Source organism: Colobus angolensis, unplaced genomic scaffold, assembly GCF_000951035.1.
Source record: "Colobus angolensis palliatus isolate OR3802 unplaced genomic scaffold, Cang.pa_1.0 Scaffold622, whole genome shotgun sequence".
In the NCBI taxonomy this organism is placed as follows: Eukaryota; Metazoa; Chordata; class Mammalia; order Primates; family Cercopithecidae; genus Colobus; species Colobus angolensis.
The window spans coordinates 304,790-311,300 of NW_012119844.1; positions in this window are offsets into that span (position 1 = coordinate 304,790).

Genomic DNA, 6,511 nt, shown 5'->3' on the forward strand with positions numbered 1-6,511 from the left:
GTGTTAGCCAGGATGGTCTCGATCTGCTGACCTCGTGATCCGCCCGTCTCGGCCTCCCAAAGTGCTGGGATTACAGGCTTGAGCCACCACGCCCGGCCCCAATAAAACTTTATTTACAAACACAGGCAGCAGTCTGTGGTTTGCCAACCCTTGCTATATATTATTAGGAAGAGCTTTATGATCAAGTAATAAATAGTGAAAATAATACAGAATTTGGTGCTTTACAACCTTTTACATAATTTCACATATATTTTTTTCATTGGAGCACTCTAGATTTCAACACTTTTTTCTATCACTGAGGGAAAAACCTATAATGAACATTGTAGGAAAGCCTCCACCAAACCATGAGTTCCTTGAAGTCATGTTTCAAATCTCATTTTCCAGTACCTGGCAGTGTTTATTGAATTGAATCAGTGCATTTCCTATAAACTCCATGTACTTATTGTGTTTCCTTGCCTCTTCCTGTCTCAGTGATGCATTTTACTTTCCGCAGCAGCTGTTCCCTTGACCCTGTACACATTTGGAATCTTCCATACTTATGCTGAGTATCTACATGTATTCCTAAAGATATTTCAGTTGACCTAGAGAACTAGGGTGGAGTCAATGGCTTTTCTCCCTCATATCTAACTAGCTTATGTGGATCAACCTCATTGAGCATCTATCATCAGGCACTTAAAAAGGAAAATGACTATTTATACTGGCACAGTGGACAAAAAAGGAAAAGACAGAATCCCTTATTTCTCTACTCCCCTAGTTTGGAATCAAGGCAGGATGCTCTTTCCATCTGGCCACCTCCCTGAGATGGGAGTGACTGGAGAGGATGAGGTGCTAGTGAGTGCTTTTGGACCCAGTTGTGACTTCTGCTGGTCCCCACTCTGAGTCATTTATTCCTAAGCAAGAAGCACCCAGTTATAGTAACAGAAAATGGACTAAGACATATATCCACATAAAATAATGTATAATCACGTGTGTGTGTCTCTCTCTCTCTCTATATATATACAATCAAGTTTTATAATTGTAGTATTATATTAAATAAATTGGTTAACATCCATTTTTAGCTAGATTTTTCCAAATTTAGAAGAGGTGTTTTATCAAAACTTTTTCTTTTGTGCTTATAATAGTCTCTGCTCTGTGTATTTTGACAAGCATCTCTTAATTCTTCAACCTGGTTTGGGGGTGATATTAAGAGTATGAATCTAAGAAAAAATTCTCAAGGAGATTCAGGAATACCCAAATAAATATTTTACTAGTCATTATTGTCCTGCTCCCCATACCCTGCCAAATATGGTCCTAAAGGTAAATAGATGCACACAAGAGGAAAATCAGGCTGTATTACTTTCTGGGGCTGTGTCTCCAGACTACACTGCAAACTCATGGACATCATGCAATATTCATTTGCCTGGGCCAGGCTCACCTAAAAAAATAGTCTTGTTTTCTAAGTCCAAACCTAAGTTTAGTCTTGACCCTCCTAACTGAGGAAGGCCACAGCTTTCCACCTGTGCAGGAGGAAACAAGGTGAAAGAGACAGAGAAAACAAGCTTGTCCCAGGGATTAGAGCTGCAGTCCCAAATTTTTTATGCAGTGACAAAGGCCCCTGAGGTGGGCTGTCATGGGGAAGACAAGGAAATTGAAAGGAAGAGTGAAAGGGTCAGGGAAGGGGAGACAGACAAGCAGACAGAGAGAGATAGTGATAAAGAGAGGCAGGTGCAGACAGAGCCACAGACAGAGACAACTACGATAGTGGGTGTGAATGTCAGACAGAGCAATGTGGCAGAGAGCAGAGCCAGGGGAGAAAGGAAGCTAGTGACAAAGTGCTCACAGCAGGAAGAGCCAAGGACATTCAGGACAGCAGGACAGCAACTGAAAATTGTTTTTTGAGTCGCACAGTGCTATGATCCTCCTCCATTCTTCCCAAACCTACCCACCCCAGAGTTCTGTACACGGTGATTTGGGGGTATGAAGGAAATAGGGGTGATTTGCAGAATGGAGCCTGTGGCAGGGCTGCTAGATATACACAGGGTTGGACAAAGGACAAGTGGAGCTGAAATCAAGCCAATCATGTTCCATTTGCCAAGCCCTGTACCCATGGGGCTGCATCTTTTTGTAGTGGGGGTTAGAGTCAAGACACGTTTTGTTTTTTTTTTCTTTCTTTTTTTGAGACAGAGTTTCACGCTTGTTGCCCAGGCTGGAGTGCAGTGGTGCGATCTCGGCTCACTGCAGCCTCCACCTCCCGGGTTCAAGCAATTCTCCTGCCTCAGCCTCCCAAGTAGCTGGGATTACAGGTATGCACCACTACGCCTGGCTAATTTTGTATTTTTAGTAGAGACCGTGTTGTTAGTTTCACCATGTTGGCCAGGCTGGTCTTGAACTCCTGACCTCAGGTGATCCACCTGCCTTGGCCTCCCAAAGTGCTGGAATTACAGGCTTGAGCCACCGTGCTTGGCCACGTTTTTCTTGAAGCTCTGTCTTTTTGCTCATTTAGGTTGTGCTTCTTGTCATTTCCATTGATGTGAAGCAGCCCAGGCTTGAATTATTGAGCTGCTATCATACATTGTTGAGCATTGTGCTGGCTGCTGGGGATTCCATCATCTACAAAGCAGGTGTGCTTCCAGACTCATTGTTTTCCACTTTCAAAGGTGAATTCCTACCCATTCTTTAAATTTCAGCTTAAACACCATAACATCTTTGGGGAAGCTGCAGCAGCTGGTGTTGATGCTGGCCTCATGTCCCCTGAGCCTTCCACTCTTCTCCAGTATCATTCTTCTCTAATTGAGGGCATTTTTTTGGCATTGTGGATCCTTGCTCAACTGCACATAGACCAGAGGATGTTTGGCAGTGTCTGGAAATATTTTTTGGTTGTCACACTTCGGAGGAGCAGGGGGTGATGCTACTGGCATCTAGTGAGTAGAGGCCAGGGATGTTGCTAAATATCCTACAATGCACAGGACAGTCCCAAAACAAAGGATCACCTGGCTCCAAATGTCAATAGTGCTGAGGTGGAGAAACCCTGATGTAGATACACCCAGAAGTGTGTCTGTATGTTGAGGGGGGTGTTAAGGCTCCTGGGAGACAACCCGCAAGGAATGAGGAACAGCGCCAGTGGATAGATACCCGAAGCTCCTCGGCTTCTGGTGAGAGAATTCTGAGGTGTGTTCCACATAGTTTCTCAAAGGGTTCCCCGCAGGACTGAGCCTCAGTTGCCCACAAAGACCAACTGCTCCTTTCATTGGCTTTTTCTTTTTCTTTTCTTTTCCTTTTTTTTTTTTGAGACAGGGTCTTGCTCTGTCACAGGCTGGAGTGTAGTGGTGCAATCTCGGATCACTAAATCTTCGACCTCTCTGGGCTCAGGTGATCCTCCCACCTCAGTCTCCCGAGTAGCTGGGACCACAGGTGTGCATCCCCACATCCAGATAATGTTTTGGTGTTTTGTAGAGACAGGGTTTTGCCATGTTGTCCAGGCTGGTCTTGAACTCCTGGGCTCAAGTGATTCTCCCACCTTGCCCTCCCAAAGTGCTGGGATTGCAAGGTTGAGCCACTGCACCCAGCACTTTTCACCGGGTTTTAAAAACATCTTTCCATCTTACTCTCTCCATTTCCTCACTCCTGCTTTTGGGGGTCACCTCCCAAATCAACTAATTGCACTCAAGTCTTTCTCTCATGGTCTGCATTTAGAGGCACCCGGACTAAGACAGAAGCCTTCCTGGATCCCTAGGTATATCAGGTTTCTCCACCTTGAGTGCTCCTCTCTCTCTTTGAAGTGACTACTTATTCAGCGTTGGTCTCCACATAGGCTGTGAACTCTAAGGACAGTTTCTATGCCTGTCATGTTCAGTGCTTTGTTTTCGTGGCCTAGTGCAGTTTCTGGCACATGGTAGATGATCAAAAAAGTTTGTTGACTGACTGAATAAATAAAGGAGCAAATTTAGGCTGTTTTCTTCCTTTGAATTCATAGCTCCTTTAATGTGTGCCTTCCTCTCTGCTTGAATGGCTTAAGGAGACAACAAGAAAACTTCCAGTAAGAGTGGGAGGGCAGGCCTTGGGTGAATTGATGGCAACATTCTTTGATCTAAAATGGGGCCATCTTGTCAGACCCTTCAGACTCAGGGGTAGGATCTTGGAATATTAAATAGTCTGAGACCATCCACAATAGATTTGTTTAACAGAGACTCAAGGTCTAAAGGATAATAAGGAGGATTATCACAAGACTCACAGGAAATAGACAAGTTGGAAACAATGGGAGATTTTTGTGAAGGAAAAGGAAAGAAAAATAACATTGTGTAGCATCTCCTATATGCCTTGCCCTGTGCTTTAGTTCTATTAGCTCACTTCGAGTTAGGTATTATAATACCCATTTTGCAGATGAAGACATTGAAATTTAGAGATGGAAAATGGCAGAGCCCAAATTTGAACCTCGACTGGCCCCTCTCCAAGGCTTATGGTATTTTCTATTACAGTGGAGGGTGGTGGTGGGGAGGTGTCCAGAGACTACATAGATTTGGGGCAAGTGTGGTGGTGGTGGGGGACAGCCATTGGGTGAGGGATTGGATACAGTGCCCTTTCAGGTTCTTTTTTTATTTATTTATAAAGGTTTTTTAAAATGTATTTATAAAGGTTTCTTTTTCCTCCATAAGTTATTGGGGTACAGGTGGTATTTGGTTACATGAGTAAGTTCTTCAGTGGTGATCTGTGAGATTTTGGTGCACCCATCACCCGAGAAGTATACACCGCACCATATTTGTAGTCTAGCCTTTGTCCCCCTCCCACTCATCCCCGCAAGTTCCCAAAGTCCACTGCATCATTCTTATGCCTTTGTGTCCTCATATCTTAACTCACACATATCAGTGAGAACATACGGTGTTTGGTTTTCCATTCCTGAGTTACTTCACTTAGAATAATAGTCTCCAATCTCATCCAGGTCACTGCAAATGCTGTTGATTAATTCCTTTCTATGGATGTGTACTATTCCATTATATATATATACACAGTATATAAAGTATATATAAAGTATATAAACTGTGATATATATATGCTAGTGACAAAGTGCTCACAGCAGGAAGAGCCAAGGACATTCAGGACAGCAGGACAGCAACTGAAAATTGTTTATTGAGTCATACAGTGCTATGATCCTCCTCCATTCTTCCCAAATATGTATATATATATACCACAGTTTCTTTATATACTCAATGATTGATGGGCATTTGGGTTGGTTCCACAATTTTGCAGGAGTTAATTGTGCTGCTATAAACATGCATGTGCAAGTATCTTTTTTGAATAATGACTTCTTTTCCTCTGGGTAGATACCCAGTAGTGGGATTGCTGGATCAAATGGTAGTTCTACTTTTAGTTCTTTAGGGAATCTCCACACTGTTTTCTATAGTGGCTGTACTAGTTTACATTCCCACCAGCAGTGTAGAAGTGTTCCCTGATCACTGCACCTGCGTCAACATCTGCTGTTTTTTGATTTTTTGATTATGGCCATTCTTGCAGGAGTAAGGTGGTATCACATTGTGGTTTTGATTTGCGTTTCCCTGATCATTAGTGATGTTGAGCATTTTTTCAAATGTTTGTTGGCCATTTGTATATCTTCTGTTGAGAATTGTCTATTCATGTCCTTAGCCCACTTTTTGATGGGATTGTTTGTTTTTTTCTTACTGATTTGTTTGAGTTCATTGCAGATTCTGGATATCAGTCATTTGTCAGATGTATAGATTGCGAAGATTTTCTCCCACTCTGTGGGCTGTCTGTTGACTCTGCTGACTGTTCCTTTTGCCACGCAAGAGTTCTTTAGTTTTATTAGGTCCCAGCCATTTTTTTCTTTGTTTTTATTGCATTTGCTTTTGGGATCTTGGCCATGAAATCCTTGCTGAAGCCAATGTCTGGAAGGGTTTTTCCAATGTTATCTTCTAGGATTTTTATAGTTTCAGGTCTTAGGTTTAAGTTCTTAATTTATGTTGAGTTGATTTTTGTATAAGGTGAGAGATGAGGATACAGTTTCATTCTCCTACATGTCGCTAGACAATTATCCCAGCACCATTTCTTAAAAAGGGTGTCCTTTCCCCACTTTATGTTTTTGTTTGCTTTGTCAAAGATCAGTTGACTGTAGTATTTGGGCTTATTTCTGGGTTCTCTATTGTGTTCCATTGGCCTATGGCCTATTTTTGTACCAGTACTATGCTGTTTTGGTGACTATGGCCTTATGGTATAGTTTGAAATCAGGTAGTGTGATGCCTCCAGATTTGTTCTTTTTTCTTAGTCTTGCTTTGGCTATGAGGACTCTTTTTTGGTTCCATATGAATTTTAGGATTGCTTTTTCTAATTCTGTGAAGAATGATGGTGGTATTTTGATGGAGATTGCATTGAATTTGTAGATTGCTTTTGGCAGTATGGTAATTTTCACAATATTGATTCTACCCATCCATGAGCATGAGATATGTTTCCATTTGTTCATGTTGTCTATGATTTCTTTCAGCAGTGTTTTGTAGTTTCCCTTATAGAGGTCTTTCACCTCCTT